A 21,857-nucleotide genomic window follows, 5' to 3' on the forward strand; every position below is an offset into this window, starting at 1 on the left:
TTTTCTGTCAAGGATTTTTTGTTTGTCTCTAGCAAGGAAAGAGGTAGTCAAGATGCCCTGTGCCAGTGAGCTGAACTAGGGCACTGATTTGAAAAGCAGACCCTTTCTGGTAGTTGTAACCCTCTGCAAGTCCTGGACCCTTGCACCTTAGACTTCCAGACCAGAAGCACTGAAGGGCCTGCTAGCTCTTGAGCCAGAGAAGCATGCCTCTTGGATTCAAGCACACTTGCTCGCTCAATCAGGCTCGATCAGGCGAGATTTATACTAGTGCCTCATAGGCCTGAAACACTCACCTGGGAGACGCGGGGTGGCTGATTTCCCGGAATGGCCCTTGATGGGGAAATCACCTCCTTTCCCCCGCCTCATTTCAGAATTATGTGCAAGTCGCAAGACAGTGTTCAGGGGTTCATGGGTACTGCCTACTCCCAGCTGCCTCTCTGTCTTCTTCATGTAAATTGCAAGTCACGAGGAGGCACCATTGCCAATATGCTCCGCCCACCTAACCAAGAAACCCAGTTTGAGCTTGTCTGCCTGTGTTGTTGCAGGGGCAGTGTCTTCTTTGCCCAAAAGGTGGCAGGAGAGACTCACTTCAAACGATAGAATCAACTGCTTAAGTAGAAACCAGCATGGTAGTTACTGTCATAAAGTGCAGCTCTAACAGAAGGCGTGACTGAGATGCCCCTTCCAGAAATACATGGAATGCTGATTGAGGGCCCAGCCGGAGGGTTGGTGGATTTCTTTTCATATGCTACAGCAGCTTGCAAAGATAGTGTTGTGGGGAGCTGGCTGTGCAAGCAGAGGAATATTTAAGGGCAGAAAATAGACCTATCAGAAGTGGGATTTGAACCCACAACTACATGAGCAAACCAGGATGCTTAGCTTAACTGAAGATCAAGCTCTCTTGAGTCTGCCGCCTTAGACCACTCGGCCATCCTGACAGGTGAGCCTTTGTTTAGGTCTGACTCCTCAGTCTGCACTTGTCGATGCTGCCGCTTGCAATGTTGCTATCAAGGTGACAGGTTTAAAGGCCCCACAATATAACATGGCCAAGAAAAAAAAAAGAAAAAAACAGAATAAGAAACCAGGCACGTGCACGACTACGCAAAGATGCAGATAACTTTTTAACGGCCTTCAATAGTAATACAAGTTTTACACAGGTCACAAGTTTTTAAAGGCCATCCCTGAGTGAGACTAAGCTTTTAGGGAGCAAACACAAAAGCAGACACTGCCGATTGTTTCTGCCCGGTCTCGAACCGTGTGTTAGGCGAACGTGATAACCACTACACTACAGAAACAAGCATGAGGGCTTGATTGAAGAAGCAAAATTCCCCTCATATGTTTGCCCGAATGCCTCTATACTTGATCAGCAGTTGCTCGCAAAGCGAGGAGTAAGTGTGAAAATTGCAGCGTTGTCCGCCAGCAAGCGTACACTCAGATGTACTGAAAAGTCACAGCTGCGGGTAGAGACAAATATCTGATGCCTAAATGCCTGAAACCAGAGCCTGTGAAAGCATCACACAGAGCACACTGAAAGCAAGCAGGAAGGAAGCCAAGGCATGGTGATCCTTTTTTTCTCCTGAGGCTAAAAATATTTTGCACAACAATGCTTTGAGTGGAATGAGGAATCTTCAAGCTTTGTGTATTTTGAGTAAAATGTGTGTGTTTTCTGCTAAAAAGGGTGTGTTGGGGATTTGGACCCGGACACCAACGAGAGAGTGGGCGAATACATAGCAAGGCAAGAAAATGCACATGGTTCTCTCTTCTGCAATATGACTAGAGTCATTTCCATGGTCGTCATCGAACATGACATAAAAAGCCTCTATCCTTTAGACCTTTTGGCCCATAATTACAAGAGGATGACTGAGTGAGACACTCTGCCAAATTTGGCAGCCTCGCACTCAGTCATTTTCAAAATGCAGGGAAGCGCCGTATTTAGTAGAATACAGCGCACCCCTGTGCTTCCCTCTGCGGCAGCTCTAAATTAGCTGCCGAGCGCCAACGCAGCCATCCTTGCGCCATGGTACAAGGATGGCTGCGTTGAGGGGGAAATTGTTTTTGTTCAGAAGGCACACCTTCCTGCACAACAAAAATCTTCAGTGGCGATATGTTCGTGCAGCACACATAGAAAGAGCAAAAATGAGGAGAAATGAAAACATTTCTGCTCGTTTCTCCACTATAACGACACCCATTGTATGGCGCTTGGATTTTGGCGCTGCCACAGATTTACAAAAACTCGTAAAACTGGAGCAGCATCAAAATGCTATGGTGTTGCAGTGGCCCACCCAGAGCAACACCCATTGCACGCCCCTTCCAGGGAAAGGGCTGCGTGTGAAGGGGCCGTATTTACAAGGTGGTGTTAAGCCACAAAATGTGGTTGAACGGCGTCTTGTAAATACGGCACAGTACATAGTGCCACCGGGGCGTCACTAAAGATGATGTGCCGTTGGCGATAGGGCCTTGTAAGTCTGGCCCTTTCTTTGCTCAAGGTGTATGTTCTTGGTGAAGGTAGGAAAGCCATTTTCGCTCTCATACCTTCCTTCCTTGGCTGGCTTGACCACAGTAGGCCCAGGCTTCAATGGAAAGGTCAAAAAGGGAGCAACTGACTGCCTCAAGGTGTATCGTCTTCTCTTGGTGAGTTGAGACCGATGCCCTTGGAGCGTAGTACCTCACGATGGTGAGGGATAGACACAGCCTCTTTAATTTCAATTTACCTGTCAGGTGAGGTGGTAAATGCAAATAATGTGATAAAGCATAGCAACTTGCTGTTTCTGCCCAGACTCGAACCAGGGACCTTTCACGTGTAAGGCGAACGTGATAACCACTACACTACAGAAACAGAAATGCTTGCTTTTTTGCTTTATGTGGCTATGCATTGGACTGGAACCACTACACTGGAAACAGACACACCTGCTTTCTTTATGTGGCTATGCTTTGGACTGGAATGCAAGGACTAAGGGACAATATTCATGACGCTCAAAGCTGAGCCTTTCTGACAGGATCTCTTCCTTTGGAAGAAAGGAACTGGGATCACTTTTATTCCAAGAGGTGATTTCAAAACCAGCCCTGCAATTACTTTGGAGAAGCACTGTGCAATTCATATTCCAACGAGAAGTGCTGCTCCAACACAAAAAAGCAGTTAGAAAGAAATCCCGCCCTCCTTCATCATGCCGAACTGCCTCGACACCAGTAGAAAGCATGCAATGCATTCCACCATGGCATCTTACAAGAGTGGAAAGCAGAAATACTCCTGTTTAAAAACAGATCGAACCTATGAAGGCACGGGCTCGTCCGGGATTTGAACCCGGGACCTCTCACACACAAAGCGACAATCATACCCCTTGATCAACGAGCCTGCTGCTGCAAAAAACTTTCAAACATCTTCTGAAGTGTCTTTGAGAAAAAGCAGGGCCACTTGGAGACTCTCCTTCTAAGCGTGCCATAGCAATTGATGTTTTGTGCCAAGCGTTTTTTTTTTTGCCTCTAGCAAGGCAAGAGGTAGTCAAGAAGCCCTCTGCTAGCAATCTGAACTGTGGCGCTGATGAGAAAAGCAGACCCTTTCTGGTAGTTGTACGCCTCCGCAGGACCTGGGCCCTTGCACCGTAGACTTCCAGACCAGAAGCACTGAAGGGCCTGCCATCTCTTGCGCCTGAGCCAGAGGAGCACGCCTCTTGTATTCAAGCACACTTGCTCGCTCAGTGCTCGATCAGGCGAGATTTATATGAGTGCCTCACAGGCCTGAAACACTCACCTGGGAGACGCGGGGTGGCTGAATTCCCAGAATGGCCTTCGATAGGAAAATCACCTCCTTTCCTCCCGACTCATATCAGAATTGGGTGAAAATCGCAAGACAGTGTTCAGGGGTGCATGGGTACTGCCTACTCCCAGCTGCCTCTCTGTCTTCTTCATGTTAATTTCAAGTCACAAGGAGGGACCATTGCCATTCTGCTCCGCCCACCTAACCAGGAAACCCAGTTTGAGCTTGTCTGCCTGTTGTTGTTGCAGGGGCAGTGCCTTCTCTGCCCAAAAGTGGCAGGAGAGCCTCACTTCAAACAATGGAATCAACTGCTTAAGTAGAAACCAGCATGGTAGTTACAGTGATAAGGTGCAGCTCTAACAGAAGGCGTGACTGAGATGCCCCTTCCAGAAATACATGGAATGCTGATTGAGGGCCCAGCCGGAGGGTTGGTGGATTTCTTTTCATATGCTACAGCAGCTTGCAAAGATAGTGTTGTGGGGAGCTGGCTGTGCAAGCAGAGGAAAATTTAAGGGCAGAAAATAGACCTTTCAGAAGTGGGATTTGAACCCACAACTACATGAGCAAACCAGGATGCTTAGCTTAACTGAAGATCAAGCTCTCTTGAGTCTGCCGCCTTAGACCACTCAGCAATCCTGACAGCTGAGTCTGTGTTTAGGTCTGACTCCTCAGTCTGCACTTGTCGATGCTGCCGCTTGCAATGTTGCTATCAAGGTGACAGGTTTAAAGGCCCCACTATATAACATGGCCAAGAAAAAAAAAAGTAAAAAACAGAATAAGAAACCAGGCACATGCACGACTACGCAAAGATGCAGATAACTTTTTACTGGCCTGCAATAGTAATACAAGTTTTACACAGGTCACAAGTTTTTAAAGGGCATCCCTGAGTGAGACTAAGCTTTTAGGGAGCAAACACAAAAGCAGACACTGCCCATTGTTTCTGCCCGGTCTCGAACTGGGGACCTTTCGCGTGTTAGGCGAACGTGATAACCACTACACTACAGAAACAAGCATGAAGACTTGACTGAAGGAGCAAAATTCCCCTCATATGTTTGCCCGATTGCCTCTATACTTGATCAGCAGTTGCTCGCAAAGCGAGGAGTAAGTGTGAAAATTGCAGCGTTGTCAGCCAGCAAGCGTACACTCAGATGTACTGAAAAGTCACAGCTGCGGGTAGAGACAAATATCTGATGCCTAAATGCCTGAAACCAGAGCCTGTGAAAGCATCACACAGAGCACACTGAAAGCAAGCAGGAAGGAAGCCAAGGCATGGTGATCCTTTTTTTCTCCTGAGGCTAAAAATATTTTGCACAACAATGCTTTGAGTGGAATGAGGAATCTTCAAGCTTTGTGTATTTTGAGTAAAATTTGTGTGTTTTCTGCTAAAAAGGGTGTGTTGGGGATTTGGACCCGGACACCAACGAGCGAGGGCACAGAAGCACCACTGCTCAGATCCTGCTCCTAGGGTTGAGGGCAGAGAGTGGGCGAATACATCGCAAGGCAAGAAAATGCACATGGTTCTCTCTTCTGCAATATGACTAGAGTCATTTCCATGGTCGTCATCGAACATGACATAAAAAGCCTCTATCCATTAGACCTTTTGGCCCATAATTACAAGAGGATGACTGATTGAGACGCTCTGCCAAATTTGGCAGCCTCGCACTCAGTCATTTTCAAAATTGAGGGAAGCGCCGTATTTAGTAGAATACAGGGCACCCCTGTGCTTCTCTCTGCGGCAGCTCTAAATTAGCTGCCGAGCGCCAACGCAGCCATCCTTGCGCCATGGTACAAGGATGGCTGCGTTGAGGGGGAAATTGTTTTTGTTCAGGAAGGCACACCTTCCTGCACAACAAAAATCTTCAGTGGCGATATGTTCGTGCAGCACACATAGAAAGAGCAAAAATGAGGAGAAATGAAAACATTTCTGCTCGTTTCTCCACTATAATGACACCCATTGTATGGCGCTTGGATTTTGGCGCTGCCACAGATTTACAAAAACTCGTAAAACTGGAGCAGCATCAAAATGCTATGGTGTTGCAGTGGCCCACCCAGAGCAACACCCATTGCACGCCCCTTCCAGGGAAAGGGCTGCGTGTGAAGGGGCCGTATTTACAAGGTGGTGTTAAGCCACAAAACGTGGTTGAACGGCGTCTTGTAAATACGGCACAGTACATAGTGCCACCGGGGCGTCACTAAAGATGATGTGCCGGTGGCGATAGGGCCTTGTAAGTCTGGCCCTTTCTTTGCTCAAGGTGTATGTTCTTGGTGAAGGTAGGAAAGCCATTTTCGCTCTCATACCTTCCTTCCTTGGCTGGCTTGACCACAGTAGGACCAGGCTTCAATGGAAAGGTCAAAAAGGGAGCAACTGACTGCCGTAAGGTGTATCGTCTTCTCTTGGTGAGTTGAGACCGATGCCCTTGGAGCGTAGTATCTCACGATGGTGAGGGATAGACACAGCCTCTTTAATTTCAATTTACCTGTCAGGTGAGGTGGTAAATGCAAATAATGTAATAAAGCACAGCAACTTGCTGTTTCTGCCTGGCCTCGAACCAGGGACCTTTCGCATGTAAGGCGAACGTGATAACCACTACACTACAGAAACAGACATGCTTGCTTACTTGCTTCATGTGGCTATGCATTGGACTGGAACCACTACACTGGAAACAGACACAACTGCTTTCTTTATGTGGCTATGCTTTGGACTGGAATGCAAGGACTAAGGGACAATATTCATGACGCTCAAAGCTGAGCCTTTCTGACACGATCTCTTCCTTTGGAAGAAAGGAACTGGGATCACTTTCATTCCAAGAGGTGATTTCAAAACCAGCCCTGCAATTACTTTGGAGAAGCACTGTGCATTTCATGTTCCAACGAGAAGTGCTGCTCCAACACAGAAAAGCAGTTAGAAAGAAATCCCGCACTCCTTCATCATGCCGAACTGCCTCGACACCAGTAGAAAGCATGCAATGCATTCCACCATGGCATCTTACAAGAGTGGAAAGCAGAAATACTCCTGTTTAAAAACAGATCGAACCTATGAAGGCACGGGCTAGTCTGGGATTTGAACCCGGAACCTCTCACACCCAAAGCGAGAATCATACCCCTAGACCAACGAGCCTGCTGCTGCAAAAGCCTTTCAAACATCTTCTGAAGTGTCTTTGAGAAAAAGCAGGGCCACTTGGAGACTCTCCTTCTAAGCGTGCCATAGCAATTGATGTTTTGTGCCAAGCGTTTTTTTTTTGCCTCTAGCAATGCAAGAGGTAGTCAAGAAGCCCTCTGCTAGCAAGCTGAACTGTGGCGCTGATGAGAAAAGCAGACCCTTTCTGGTAGTTGTACGCCTCCGCAGGACCTGGGCCCTTGCACCGTAGACTTCCAGACCAGAAGCACTGAAGGGACTGCCATCTCTTGCGCCTGAGCCAGAGGAGCACGCCTCTTGTATTCAAGCACACTTGCTCGCTCAGTGGTCGATCAGGCCAGATCAGGCGAGATTTATATGAGTGCCTCACAGGCCTGAAACACTCACCTGGGTGACGCGGGGTGGCTGAATTCCCAGAATGGCCTTCGATAGGAAAATCACCTCCTTTCCTCCCGACTCATTTCAGAATTGGGTGAAAATCACAAGACAGTGTTCAGGGCTGCATGGGTACTGCCTACTCCCAGCTGCCTCTCTGTCTTCTTCATGTTAATTTCAAGTCACAAGGAGGGACCATTGCCATTCTGCTCCGCCCACCTAACCAGGAAACCCAGGTTGAGCTTGTCTGCCTGTTGTTGTTGCAGGGGCAGTGCCTTCTCTGCCCAAAAGTGGCAGGAGAGCCTCACTTCAAACGATGGAATCAACTGCTTAAGTAGAAACCAGCATGGTAGTTACAGTGATAAGGTGCAGCTCTAACAGAAGGCGTGACTGAGATGCCCCTTCCAGAAATACATGGAATGCTGATTGAGGGCCCAGTCGGAGGGTTGGTGGATTTCTTTTCATATGCTACAGCAGCTTGCAAAGATAGTGTTGTGAGGAGCTGGCTGTGCAAGCAGAGGAAGATTTAAGGGTAGAAAATAGACCTATCAGAAGTGGGATTTGAACCCACAACTACATGAGCAAACCAGGATGCTTAGCTTAACTGAAGATCAAGCTCTCTTGAGTCTGCCGCCTTAGACCAATCGGCCATCCTGACAGCTGAGTCTGTGTTTAGGTCTGACTCCTCAGTCTGCACTTGTCGATGCTGCCGCTTGCAATGTTCCTATCAAGGTGACAGGTTTAAAGGCCCCACAATATAACATGGCCAAGAAAAAAAACAAGTAAAAAACAGAATAAGAAACCAGGCACATGCACGACTACGCAAAGATGCAGATAACTTTTTAACGGCCTGCAATAGTAATACAAGTTTTACACCGGTCACAAGTTTTTAAAGGCCATCCCTGAGTGAGACTAAGCATTTAGGGAGCAAACACTGCCCATTGTTTCGGCCCGGTCTCGAACCGGGGACCTTTCGCGTGTTATGCGAACGTGATAACCACTGCACTACAGAAACAAGCATGAGGGCTTGACTGAAGGAGCAAAATTCCCCTCATATGTTTGCCCGATTGCCTCTATACTTGATCAGCAGTTGCTCGCAAAGCGAGGAGTAAGTGTGAAAATTGCAGCGTTGTCAGCCAGCAAGCGTACACTCAGATGTACTGAAAAGTCACAGCTGCGGGTAGAGACAAATATCTGATGCCTAAATGCCTGAAACCAGAGCCTGTGAAAGCATCACACAGAGCACACTGAAAGCAAGCAGGAAGGAAGCCAAGGCATGGTGATCCTTTTTTTCTCCTGAGGCTAAAAATATTTTGCACAACAATGCTTTGAGTGGAATGAGGAATCTTCAAGCTTTGTGTATTTTGAGTAAAATTTGTGTGTTTTCTGCTAAAAAGGGTGTGTTGGGGATTTGGACCCGGACACCAACGAGCGAGGGCACAGAAGCACCACTGCTCAGACCCTGCTCCTAGGGTTGAGGGCAGAGAGTGGGCGAATACATCGCAAGGCAAGAAAATGCACATGGTTCTCTCTTCTGCAATATGACTAGAGTCATTTCCATGGTCATCATCAAACATGACATAAAAAGCCTCTATCCTTTAGACCTTTTGGCCCATAATTACAAGAGGATGACTGAGTGAGACGCTCTGCCAAATTTGGCAGCCTCGCACTCAGTCATTTTCAAAATGCAGGGAAGCGCCGTATTTAGTAGAATACAGTGCACCCCTGTGCTTCCCTCTGCGCCAGCTCTAAATTAGCTGCCGAGCGCCAAAGCAGCCATCCTTGCGCCATGGTACAAGGATGGCTGCGTTGAGGGGGAAATTGTTTTTGTTCAGGAAGGCACACCTTCCTGCACAACAAAAATCTTCAGTGGCGATATGTTTGTGCAGCACACATAGAAAGAGCAAAAATGAGGAGAAATGAAAACATTTCTGCTCGTTTCTCCACTATAACAACACCCATTGTATGGCGCTTGGATTTTGGCGCTGCCACAGATTTAAAAAAATTCGTAAAACTGGAGCAGCATCAAAATGCTATGGTGTTGCAGTGGCCCACCCAGAGCAACACCCATTGCACGCCCCTTCCAGGGAAAGGGCTGCGTGTGAAGGGGCCGTATTTACAAGGTGATGTTAAGCCACAAAACGTGGTTGAACGGCGTCTTGTAAATACGGCACAGTACATAGTGCCACCGGGGCCTCACTAAAGATGATGTGCCGGTGGCGATAGGGCCTTGTAAGTCTGGCCCTTTCTTTGCTCAAGGTGTATGTTCTTGGTGAAGGTAGGAAAGCCATTTTCGCTCTCATACCTTCCTTCCTTGGCTGGCTTGACCACAGTAGGCCCAGGCTTCAATGGAAAGGTCAAAAAGGGAGCAACTGACTGCCGTAAGGTGTATCGTCTTCTCTTGGTGAGTTGAGACCGATGCCCTTGGAGCGTAGTACCTCACGATGGTGAGGGATAGACACAGCCTCTTTAATTTCCATTTCCCTCTCAGGTGAGGTGTTAAATGCAAATAATGTGATAAAGCACAGCAACTTGCTGTTTCTGCCTGGCCTCGAACCAGGGACCTTTCGCGTGTAAGGCGAACGTGATAACCACTACACTACAGAAACAGACATGCTTGCTTACTTGCTTCATGTGGCTATGCATTGGACTGGAACCACTACACTGGAAACAGACACACCTGCTTTCTTTATGTGGCTATGCTTTGGACTGGAATGCAAGGACTAAGGGACAATATTCATGATGCTCAAAGCTGAGCCTTTCTGACAGGATCTCTTCCTTTGGAAGAAAGGAACTGGGATCGCTTTCATTCCAAGAGGTGATTTCAAAACCAGCCCTGCAATTACTTTGGAGAAGCACTGTGCATTTCATGTTCCAACGAGAAGTGCTGCTCCAACACAGAAAAGCAGTTAGAAAGAAATCCCGCACTCCTTCATCATGCCGAACTGCCTCGACACCAGTAGAAAGCATGCAATGCATTCCACCATGGCATCTTACAAGAGTGGAAAGCAGAAATACTCCTGTTTAAAAATAGATCGAACCTATGAAGGCACGGGCTCGTCCAGGATTTGAACCCGGGACCTCTCGCACCGTAAGCGAGAATCATACCCCTAGACCAACGAGCCTGGGCACAGAAATGCAACGGCTCCGACCCTGCTTGGAGGGTTGGTGACAGAGAGTGGGAGACTACATCCCAAAGAAAGAAACTGCACATGGTGCTCTCTTCTGCAGTACGACTAGAGTCATTTGCATGGTCTTCATCGAACATGACATAAAAAGCCTCTATCCTTTAGACATTTTGGCCCAGATTTACAAGAAAATGACTGAGCGCGACGCTGTGCCAAATTTGCAAGCCCCACGCGCCGTCATTTTCAAAATGCAGGGAAGCGCCGTATTTAGTAGAATACAGCGCACCCCTGTGCTTCCCCCTGCGCCAGCTCTAAATTAGCTGCTGAGCGCCAACGCAGCCGTTCTTGCACCATGGTACAAGTTTGACTGCGTTGAGGGGGAAATTGTTTTTGTGCAGGAAGGAACACCTTCCTGCCCAAAAAAAAAATCTTCAAGGGTGATTTGCTCTTACTTCTATGTGTGCTGCAGAATGCATCACACATAGAAAGAGCAAAAACAAGGAGAAATGAAAACATTTCTCAGTGCGCCACTCTAACGACACCCCTGGGATGGCGTTGGATTTTGGCGCTGACGCAGATTTACGCCAACTCCTAAATTTGGAGCAGCATCAAAATGCTATGGTGTTGCTGTGGCACACTCCCAGCAACACCCATTGCACGCCCCTTCCAGGGAATGCGCTGCGTGCTAAGGGGCCGTATTTACAAGGTGGTGTTAAGCCACAAAAAGTGGCTGAACGCCATCTTGTAAATACCGCACAGTGCATAGTGCCACCGGGGCGTCACTAAAAGTGATGCTCCGGTGGCGATACGGCCTTGTAAGTCTGGCACGTTATTTGCTCAAGGTGTGTGTTCTTGGTGAGGGCAGGAAAGCTAGTTTCGCTCTCGTACCTTCCTTCCTTGGCTGGCTTGAATGCTGTAGGCTCAGGCTTCATTGCAAAGGTCAAACAGTGATTAACTGACTGCCGTAAGCTGGCGCTACTCCTCTTGGTGAGCTGTGACAGATGCCCCAGGAGCGTAGTACCTCACGATGGTGAGGGATAGACACAGTCTCTTTTATCTCAGCTTGCCTGTCAGGTGAGGCAGGAAATGCAAATACTGTGAAAAAGCCCAGCGATTCGAACCAGGGACCTTTCGCATGTGAGGTGCGCATGATAACCACTACACTACACAAACAGACACACTTGCCGGCTTGCTTCATGTGGCTATGCATTGTACTGGAACCACCACACTATGGAAAAAGACACACCTGCTTGCTTTATGTGGCTATGCATTGGACTGGGATGCAAGGATGAGGGCCAATGTTCATGACGCTCAAAGCTGAGCCTTCCGGAACACGATCTCTTCCCTTGGAAGAAAGGAACTGGGATCACTTTCATTCCAAGAGGTGATTTCAGAACTGGACCCGAAATTACCATGGAGAAGCACTGTGCATTTAATGTTCCTACGAGCACTGCTGCTCCAGCACAGAAAAGCAGTTGCAAAGAAATCTCGCATACCTTCATGATGCTGAACCGTCTCGACGCCAGTATAAAGCATGTATTGCATTGCAACATGACATCTTACAAGAGTGAAAAGCAGAAATACTCCTGTTTAAAACACAGACTGAACCTATAAAGGTAGGGGTTTGTCTGGGATTTGAACCGAGGTCCTCTCACACCCGAAGCGAGAATCATACCCCTATACCAACTAGACTGCTGCTGCATAGTCATTTGAAACATCTTCTGAAGCGTCTTTCCGAAAAGCAGGGCCATTTGGAGGCTCTCTCTCTCTAAGCGTGCCATAGCAATTGATGTTTTCTGTCAAGGATTTTTTGTTTGTCTCTAGCAAGGCAAGAGGTAGTCAAAATGCCCTGTGCCAGTGAGCTGAACTAGGGCACTGATGTGAAAAGCAGACCCTTTCTGGTAGTTGTAACCCGCTGCAAGTCATGGACCCTTGCACCTTAGACTTCCCAACCAGAAGCACTGAAGGGCCTGCTAGCTCTTGAGCCAGAGGAGCATGCCTCTTGGATTCAAGCACACTTGCTCGATCAGGGCTCGATCAGGCTTGATCAGGCGACATTTATATTAGTGGCTCATAGGCCTGAAACACTCACCTGGGAGACGCAGGGTGGCTGATTTCCCAGAATGGCCCTTGATGGGGAAATCACCTCCTTTCCCCCGCCTCATTTCAGAATTGTGTGCTAGTCGCAAGACAGTGTTCAGGTGTTCATGGGTACTGCCTACTCCCAGCTGCCTCTCTGTCTTCTTCATGTAAATTGCAAGTCACGAAGAGGCACCATTGCCAATATGCTCCGCCCACCTTACCAAGAAACCTAGTTTGAGCTTGTCTGCCTGTGTTGTTGCAGGGGCAGTGTCTTCTTTGCCCAAAAGGTGGCAGGAGAGCCTCACTTCAAACGATAGAATCAACTGCTTAAGTAGAAACCAGCAGGGTAGTTACTGTCATAAAGTGCAGCTCTAACAGAAGGTGTGCCTGAGACGCCCCTTCCAGTAATACACAGAATTTTGATTGAGGGCCCAGCCCATGGGTTGGTGGATTTCTCCTCACATGCCACAGCAGCTTCCAAAGATAGTGGTGTGAGGAGCTGGCTCTGCAAGCAGAGCAAGATTTAAGGGAAGAAAATACACCTGTAAGAAGTGGGATTTGAACCCACGCCTCCATGAAGAGACCAGAAGGCTCAGCTTCACTGAAGATCAAGCTCTCTTGAGTCTGGCGCCTTAGACCACTCGGCCATCCTAACAGCCAAAACAGTGTGCAGGTCGGACTCTTCAGTCTGCACTTGTTGATTTTGCCGCTTGCAATGTTCCGATCAAAGTCACAGCTTTAAAGGCCCCATAATATATAACATGGCCAAGAAAAAAAAAAAAAACAGAACAAGAAACAATGCACATGCACGACCACCGAGGGATGCAGATAACTTTTTAGCGTCCTGCAATAGTAAAGCACGTTTTACACAGGTCACAAGTTTTTAAAGGTAATTTCTGTCTAAGTGTGCATTGAGAGAGACTGAGGTTTTAGGGAGCAAACACAAAAGCTGCTGCTTCCAAGTGTTTCTGCCCGGTCTCGAACCGGGGACCTTTCGCGTGTGAGGCGAACATGATAACCACTACACTACAGAAACAAGCTTGCTGGTTTGACTGAAGGAGCACAGTTCCCCTCATATGTTTGCACGATTTCCTCTATACTTTATCAGCAGTTGCTCGGAATGCGAGGGGTAAGTGTGAAAATTGCAGCGGTGTCAGCCAGCATGCATACACTCAGACGTCCTGAAAAATCCCACAGCTGCGGGCAGAGACAGACAAATATCTGATGCCTAAATGCCAGGAAGGAGAGCCTGTGAAATCATCACACAGGGCGCACTGAGAGCAAGCAGGAAGGAAGCCAAGGCATTGTAATCCATTATTCGCCTGAGGCAAAAAATATGTTTTGCGCAACAATGCTTCGAGTGGAATGAGAAATGTTGAGGGGTTGTGTATTTTGAGCAGGATTTGATTGTTTTCCGCTAAAATGGGCTCGTCCGGGATTTGAACCCGGGACCTCTCGCACCCTAAGCGAGAATCATACCCCTAGACCAACGAGCCTGGGCACAGAAATGCAACGGCTCCGACCCTGCTCGGAGGTTTGGTGACAGAGAGTGGGAGACTACATCCAAAAGCAAGAAACTGCACATGGTGCTCTCTTCTGCAGTACGACTAGAGTCACTTGCATGGTCTTCATCGAACATGACATAAAAAGCCTCTATCCTTTAGACATTTTGGCCCAGATTTACAAGAAAATGACTAAGCGCAACGCTGTGCCAAATTTGCAAGCCCCACGCGCCGTCATTTTCAAAATGCAGGGAAGCGCCGTATTTAGTAGAATACAGCGCACCCCTGTGCTTCCCCCTGCGCCAGCTCTAAATTAGCTGCTGAGCGCCAATGCAGCCGTTCTTGCACCATGGTACAAGGATGACTGCGTTGAGGGGGAAATTGTTTTTGTGCAGGAAGGGACACCTTCCTGCCCAACAAAAAAAATCTTCAATGGTGATTTGCTCTTACTTCTATGTGTGCTGCAGAATGCATCACACATAGAAAGAGCAAAAAAAAGGAGAAATGAAAACATTTCTCCTCAGTGCGCCACTCTAACGACACCCCTGGGATGGCGTTGGATTTTGGCGCTGACGCAGATTTACGCCAACTCCTAAATCTGGAGCAGCATCAAAATGCTATGGTGTTGCTGTGGCACACTCCCAACAACACCCATTGCACGCCCCTTCCAGGGAACGCGCTGCGTGCTAAGGGGCAGTATTTACAAGGTGGTGTTAAGCCACAAAAAGTGGCTGAACGCCATCTTGTAAATACCGCGCAGTGCATAGTGCCACCGGGGCGTCACTAAAAGTGATGCTCCGGTGGCGGTAGGACCTTGTAAGTCTGGCACTTTATTTGCTCAAGGTGTGTGTTCTTGGTGAGGGCAGGAAAGCTATTTTCGCTCTCGTACCTTCCTTCCTTGGCTGGCTTGAATGCTGTAGGCTCAGGCTTCATTGCAAAGGTCAAACAGTGAGCAACTGACTGTCGTAAGCTGGCGCAACTCCTCTTGGTGAGCTGTGACAGATGCCCCAGGAGCGTAGTACCTCACGATGGTGAGGGATAGACGCAGTCTCTTTTATCTCAGCTTGCCTGTCAGGTGAGGCAGGAAATGCAAATACTGTGAAAAAGCCCAGCGACTCAAACCAGGGACCTTTCGCATGTGAGGTGCGCATGATAACCACTACACTACACAACCAGACACACTTGCCGGCTTGCTTCATGTGGCTATGCATTGTACTGGAACCACCACACTATGGAAACAGACACACCTGCTTGCTTTATGTGGCTATGCATTGGACTGGGATGCAAGGATGAGGGCCAATGTTCATGACGCTCAAAGCTGAGCCTTCCGGAACACGATCTCTTCCCTTGGAAGAAAGGAACTGGGATCACTTTAATTCCAAGAGGTGATTTCAGAACTGGACCCGAAATTACCATGGAGAAGCACTGTGCATTTAATGTTCCTACGAGCACTGCTGCTCCAGCACAGAAAAGCAGTTGCAAAGAAATCTCGCATACCTTCATGATGCTGAACCGTCTCGACGCCAGTATAAAGCATGTATTGCATTGCAACATGACATCTTACAAGAGTGAAAAGCAGAAATACTCCTGTTTAAAACACAGACTGAACCTATAAAGGTAGGGGTTTGTCTGGGATTTGAACCGAGGTCCTCTCACACCCGAAGCGAGAATCATACCCCTATACCAACTAGACTGCCGCTGCATAATCATTTGAAACATCTTCTGAAGCGTCTTTCTGAAAAGCAGGGCCATTTGGAGGCTCTCTCTCTCTAAGCATGCCATAGCAATTGATGTTTTCTGTCAAGGATTTTTTGTTTGTCTCTAGCAAGGCAAGAGGTAGTCAAAATGCCCTGTGCCAGTGAGCTGAACTAGGGCACTGATGTGAAAAGCAGACCCTTTCTGGTAGTTGTAACCCGCTGCAAGTCATGGACCCTTGCACCTTAGACTTCCCAACCAGAAGCACTGAAGGTCCTGCTAGCTCTTGCGCCAGAGAAGCATGCTTCTTGGATTCAAGCACACTTGCTCGATCAGCGCTCGATCAGGCGAGATTTATATTAGTGGCTCATAGGCCTGAAACACTCACCTGGGAGACGCAGGGTGGCTGATTTCCCGGAATGGCCCTTGATGGGGAAATCACCTCCTTTCCCCCGCCTCATTTCAGAATTGTGTGCTAGTCGCAAGACAGTGTTCAGGGGTTCATGGGTACTGCCTACTCCCAGCTGCCTCTCTGTCTTCTTCATGTAAATTGCAAGTCACGAGGAGACACCATTGCCAATATGCTCCGCCCACCTGACCAAGAAACCTAGTTTGAGTTTGTCTGCCTGTGTTGTTGCAGGGGCAGTGTCTTCTTTGCCCAAAAGGTGGCAGGAGAGCCTCACTTCAAACGATAGAATCAACTGCTTAAGTAGAAACCAGCATGGTAGTTACTGTCATAAAGTGCAGCTCTAACAGAAGGTGTGCCTGAGACGCCCCTTCCAGTAATACACAGAATTTTGATTGAGGGCCCAGCCGATAGGTTGGTGGATTTCTCATCACATGCCACAGCAGCTTCCAAAGATAGTGGTGTGAGGAGCTGGCTCTGCAAGCAGAGCAAGATTTAAGGGAAGAAAATACAACTGTCAGAAGTGGGATTTGAACCCACGCCTCCATGAAGAGACCAGAAGGATCAGCTTCACTGAAGATCAAGCTCTCTTGAGTCTGGCGCCTTAGACCACTCGGTCATCCTGACAGCCAAAACAGTGTGCAGGTCGGACTCTTCAGTCTGCACTTGTTGATTTTGCCGCTTGCAATGTTCCTATCAAAGTCACAGCTTTAAAGGCCCCACAATATAACATGGCCAAGAAAAAAAAAAAAAACAGAACAAGAAACAATGCACATGCATGACCACCGAGGGATGCAGATAACTTTTTAGCGTCCTGCAATAGTAAAGCACGTTTTACACAGGTCACAAGTTTTTAAAGGTCATTTCTCTCTAAGTGTGCCTTGAGAGAGACTGAGGTTTTAGGGAGCAAACACAAAAGCTGCTGCTTCCAAGTGTTTCTGCCCGGTCTCGAACCGGGGACCTTTCGCGTGTGAGGCGAACGTGATAACCACTACACTACAGAAACAAGCTTGCTGGTTTGACTGAAGGAGCTCAGTTCCCCTCATATGTTTGCACGATTTCCTCTATACTTTATCAGCAGTTGCTCGGAATGCGAGGGGTAAGTGTGAAAATTGCAGCGGTGTCAGCCAGCATGCATACACTCAGACGTCCTGAAAAATCCCACAGCTGCGGGCAGAGACAGACAAATATCTGATGCCTAAATGCCAGGAAGGAGAGCCTGTGAAATCATCACACAGGGCGCACTGAGAGCAAGCAGGAAGGAAGCCAAGGCATTGTAATCCATTTTTCGCCTGAGGCAAAAAATATGTTTTGCGCAACAATGCTTCGAGTGGAATGAGAAATGTTGAGGGGTTGTGTATTTTGAGCAGGATTTGATTGTTTTCCGCTAAAATGGGCTCGTCCGTGATTTGAACCCGGGACCTCTCGCACCCTAAGCGAGAATCATACCCCTAGACCAACAAGCTTGGGCACAGAAATGCAACGGCTCCGACCCTGCTCGGAGATTTGGTGACAGAGAGTGGGAGACTACATCCCAAAGCAAGAAACTGCACATGGTGCTCTCTTCTGCAGTACGACTAGAGTCATTTGCATGGTCTTCATCGAACATGACATAAAAAGCCTCTATCCTTTAGACATTTTGGCCCAGATTTACAAGAAAATGACTAAGCGCGACGCTGTGCCAAATTTGCAAGCCCCACGCGCCGTCATTTTCAAAATGCAGGGAAGCGCCGTATTTAGTAGAATACAGCGCACCCATGTGCTTCCCCCTGCGCCAGCTCTAAATTAGCTGCTGAGCGCCAATGCAGCCGTTCTTGCACCATGGTACAAGGATGACTGCGTTGAGGGGGAAATTGTTTTTGTGCAGGAAGGGACACCTTCCTGCCCAAAAAAAAAATCTTCAATGGTGATTTGCTCTTACTTCTATGTGTGCTGCAGAATGCATCACACATAGAAAGAGCAAAAACAAGGAGAAATGAAAACATTTCTCCTCAGTGCGCCACTCTAACGACACCCCTGGGATGGCGTTGGATTTTGGCGCTGACGCAGATTTACGCCAACTCCTAAATCTGGAGCAGCATCAAAATGCTATGGTGTTGCTGTGGCACACTCCCAACAACACCCATTGCACGCCCCTTCCAGGGAACGCGCTGCGTGCTAAGGGGCCGTATTTACAAGATGGTGTTAAGCCACAAAAAGTGGCTGAACGCCATCTTGTAAATACCGCGCAGTGCATAGTGCCACCGGGGCGTCACTAAAAGTGATGCTCCGGTGGCGACAGGGCCTTGTAAGTCTGGCACTTTATTTGCTCAAGGTGTGTGTTCTTGGTGAGGGCAGGAAAGCTATTTTCGCTCTCGTACCTTCCTTCCTTGGCTGGCTTGAATGCTGTAGGCTCAGGCTTCATTGCAAAGGTCAAACAGTGAGCAACTGACTGCCGTAAGCTGGCGCAACTCCTCTTGGTGAGCTGTGACAGATGCCCCAGGAGCGTAGTACCTCACGATGGTGAGGGATAGACACAGTCTCTTTTATCTCAGCTTGCCTGTCAGGTGAGGCAGGAAATGCAAATACTGTGAAAAAGCCCAGCGACTCGAACCAGGGACCTTTCGCATGTGAGGTGCGCATGATAACCACTACACTACACAAACAGACACACTTGCCGGCTTGCTTCATGTGGCTATGCATTGTACTGGAACCACCACACTATGGAAACAGACACACCTGCTTGCTTTATGTGGCTATGCATTGGACTGGGATGCAAGGATGAGGGCCAATGTTCATGACGCTCAAAGCTGAGCCTTCCGGAACACGATCTCTTCCCTTGGAAGATAGGAACTGGGATCACTTTCATTCCAAGAGGTGATTTCAGAACTGGACCCGAAATTACCATGGAGAAGCACTGTGCATTTAATGTTCCTACGAGCACTGCTGCTCCAGCACAGAAAAGCAGTTGCAAAGAAATCTCGCATACCTTCATGATGCTGAACCGTCTCAACGCCAGTATAAAGCATGTATTGCATTGCAACATGACATCTTACAAGAGTGAAAAGCAGAAATACTCCTGTTTAAAACACAGACTGAACCTATAAAGGTAGGGGTTTGTATGGGATTTGAACCGAGGTCCTCTCACACCCGAAGCGAGAATCATACCCCTATACCAACTAGACTGCCGCTGCATAGTCATTTGAAACATCTTCTGAAGCGTCTTTCAGAAAAGCAGGGCCATTTGGAGGCTCTCTCTCTCTAAGCGTGCCATAGCAATTGATGTTTTCTGTCAAGGATTTTTTGTTTATCTCTAGCAAGGCAAGAGGTAGTCAAAATGCCCTGTGCCAGTGAGCTGAACTAGGGCACTGATGTGAAAAGCAGACCCTTTCTGGTAGTTGTAACCCGCTGCAAGTCATGGACCCTTGCACCTTAGACTTCCCAACCAGAAGCACTGAAGGGCCTGCTAGCTCTTGCGCCAGAGGAGCATGCCTCTTGGATTCAAGCACACTTGCTCAATCAGCGCTCAATCAGCGCTCGATCAGGCAAGATTTATATTAGTGGCTCATAGGCCTGAAACACTCACCTGGGAGACGCAGGGTGGCTGATTTCCCAGAATGGCCCTTGATGGGGAAATCACCTCCTTTCCCCCGCCTCATTTCAGAATTGTGTGCTAGTCGCAAGACAGTGTTCAGGGGTTCATGGGTACTGCCTACTCCCAGCTGCCTCTCTGTCTTCTTCATGTAAATTGCAAGTCACGAGGAGGCACCATTGCCAATATGCTCCGCCCACTTAACCAAGAAACCTAGTTTGAGCTTGTCTGCCTGTGTTGTTGCAGGGGCAGTGTCTTCTTTGCCCAAAAGGTGGCAGGAGAGCCTCACTTCAAACGATAGAATCAACTGCTTAGTAGAAACCAGCATGGTAGTTACTGTCATAAAGTGCAGCTCTAACAGAAGGTGTGCCTGAGACGCCCCTTCCAGTAATACACAGAATTTTGATTGAGGGCCCAGCCGATGGGTTGGTGGATTTCTCCTCACATGCCACAGCAGCTTCCAAAGATAGTGGTGTGAGGAGCTGGCTCTGCAAGCAGAGCAAGATTTAAGGGAAGAAAATACACCTGTCAGAAGTGGGATTTGAACCCACGCCTCCATGAGGAGACCAGAAGGCTCAGCTTCACTGAAGATCAAGCTCTCTTGAGTCTGGCGCCTTAGACCACTCGGCCATCCTGACAGCCAAAACAATGTGCAGGTCGGACTCTTCAGTCTCCACTTGTTGATTTTGCCGCTTGCAATGTTCCTATCAAAGTCACAGCTTTAAAGGCCCCACAATATAACATGGCCAAGAAAAAAAAAAAAAAAAACAGAACAAGAAACAATGCACATGCACGACCACCGAGGGGTGCAGATAACTTTTTAGCGTCCTGCAATAGTAAAGCACGTTTTACACAGGTCACAAGTTTTTAAAGGTCATTTCTGTCTAAGTGTGCATTGAGAGATACTGAGGTTTTAGGGAGCAAACACAAAAGCTGCTGCTTCCAAGTGTTTCTGCCCGGTCTCGAACCGGGGACCTTTCGCGTGTGAAGCAAACGTGATAACCACTACACTACAGAAACAAGCTTGCTGGCTTGACTGAAGGAGAACAGTTCCCCTCATATGTTTGCACGATTTCCTCTATACTTTATCAGCAGTTGCTCGGAATGCGAGGGGTAAGTGTGAAAATTGCAGCGGTGTCAGCCAGCATGCATACACTCAGACGTCCTGAAAAATCCCACAGCTGCGGGCAGAGACAGACAAATATCTGATGCCTAAATGCCAGGAAGGAGAGCCTGTGAAAATATCACACAGGGCGCACTGAGAGCAAGCAGGAAGGAAGCCAAGGCATTGTAATCCATTTTTCGCCTGAGGCAAAAAATATGTTTTGCGCAACAATGCTTCGAGTGGAATGAGAAATGTTGAGGGGTTGTGTATTTTGAGCAGGATTTTATTGTTTTCCACTAAAATGGGCTCGTTCGGGATTTGAACCCGGGACCTCTCGCACCCTAAGCGAGAATCATACCCCTAGACCAACAAGCCTGGGCACAGAAATGCAACGGCTCCGACCCTGCTCGGAGGTTTGGTGACAGAGAGTGGGAGACTACATCCCAAAGCAAGAAACTGCACATGGTGCTCTCTTCTGCAGTATGACTAGAGTCATTTGCATGGTCTTCATCGAACATGACATAAAAAGCCTCTATCCTTTAGACATTTTGGCCCAGATTTACAAGAAAATGACTAAGCGCGACGCTGTGCCAAATTTGCAAGCCCCACGCGCCGTCATTTTCAAAATGCAGGGAAGCGCCGTATTTAGTAGAATACAGCGCACCCCTGTGCTTCCCCCTGCGCCAGCTCCAAATTAGCTGCTGAGCGCCAATGCAGCCGTTCTTGCACCATGGTACAAGGATGACTGCGTTGAGGGGGAAATTGTTTTTGTGCAGGAAGGGACACCTTCCTGCCCAAAAAAAAAATCTTCAATGGTGATTTGCTCTTACTTCTATGTGTGCTGCAGAATGCATCACACATAGAAAGAGCAAAAACAAGGAGAAATGAAAACTTTTCTCCTCAGTGCGCCACTCTAACGACACCCCTGGGATGGCGTTGGATTTTGGCGCTGATGCAGATTTACGCCAACTCCTAAATCTGGAGCAGCATCAAAATGCTATGGTGTTGCTGTGGCACACTCCCAACAACACCCATTGCACGCCCCTTCCAGGGAACGTGCTGCGTGCTAAGGGGCCGTATTTACAAGGTGGTGTTAAGCCACA

At 48.1% G+C, this 21,857-nt stretch overlaps 10 non-coding genes across 10 annotated transcripts; all 10 read right to left on the reverse strand.

The window, feature by feature from the left end:
* Positions 1 to 2,763: 2,763 nt before the first annotated feature.
* TRNAV-UAC (transfer RNA valine (anticodon UAC)) lies at positions 2,764 to 2,836 on the reverse strand. The gene has a single exon. It is a non-coding gene; the product is annotated as a tRNA-Val (tRNA).
* A 1,853-nt stretch (positions 2,837 to 4,689) lies between these two features.
* Positions 4,690 to 4,762, reverse strand: TRNAV-AAC (transfer RNA valine (anticodon AAC)). The gene has a single exon. It is a non-coding gene; the product is annotated as a tRNA-Val (tRNA).
* Positions 4,763 to 6,283: 1,521 nt separating this feature from the next.
* On the reverse strand, positions 6,284 to 6,356 carry TRNAV-UAC (transfer RNA valine (anticodon UAC)). The gene has a single exon. It is a non-coding gene; the product is annotated as a tRNA-Val (tRNA).
* A 3,445-nt stretch (positions 6,357 to 9,801) lies between these two features.
* On the reverse strand, positions 9,802 to 9,874 carry TRNAV-UAC (transfer RNA valine (anticodon UAC)). Its single transcript has one exon. It is a non-coding gene; the product is annotated as a tRNA-Val (tRNA).
* Positions 9,875 to 10,318: 444 nt separating this feature from the next.
* On the reverse strand, positions 10,319 to 10,390 carry TRNAR-ACG (transfer RNA arginine (anticodon ACG)). Its single transcript has one exon. It is a non-coding gene; the product is annotated as a tRNA-Arg (tRNA).
* A 3,048-nt stretch (positions 10,391 to 13,438) lies between these two features.
* Positions 13,439 to 13,511, reverse strand: TRNAV-CAC (transfer RNA valine (anticodon CAC)). Its single transcript has one exon. It is a non-coding gene; the product is annotated as a tRNA-Val (tRNA).
* A 388-nt stretch (positions 13,512 to 13,899) lies between these two features.
* On the reverse strand, positions 13,900 to 13,971 carry TRNAP-AGG (transfer RNA proline (anticodon AGG)). Its single transcript has one exon. It is a non-coding gene; the product is annotated as a tRNA-Pro (tRNA).
* A 3,040-nt stretch (positions 13,972 to 17,011) lies between these two features.
* On the reverse strand, positions 17,012 to 17,084 carry TRNAV-CAC (transfer RNA valine (anticodon CAC)). The gene has a single exon. It is a non-coding gene; the product is annotated as a tRNA-Val (tRNA).
* Positions 17,085 to 20,175: 3,091 nt separating this feature from the next.
* On the reverse strand, positions 20,176 to 20,287 carry TRNAL-CAA (transfer RNA leucine (anticodon CAA)). Its single transcript has 2 exons — positions 20,250 to 20,287; positions 20,176 to 20,221 (listed from the first exon to the last, which is right to left on the reverse strand). It is a non-coding gene; the product is annotated as a tRNA-Leu (tRNA).
* Positions 20,288 to 20,596: 309 nt separating this feature from the next.
* On the reverse strand, positions 20,597 to 20,669 carry TRNAV-CAC (transfer RNA valine (anticodon CAC)). The gene has a single exon. It is a non-coding gene; the product is annotated as a tRNA-Val (tRNA).
* Positions 20,670 to 21,857: the final 1,188 nt, after the last annotated feature.

The sequence above is a fragment of the Pleurodeles waltl genome, unplaced genomic scaffold, assembly GCF_031143425.1.
Source record: "Pleurodeles waltl isolate 20211129_DDA unplaced genomic scaffold, aPleWal1.hap1.20221129 scaffold_72, whole genome shotgun sequence".
NCBI classification, from domain to species: Eukaryota; Metazoa; Chordata; class Amphibia; order Caudata; family Salamandridae; genus Pleurodeles; species Pleurodeles waltl.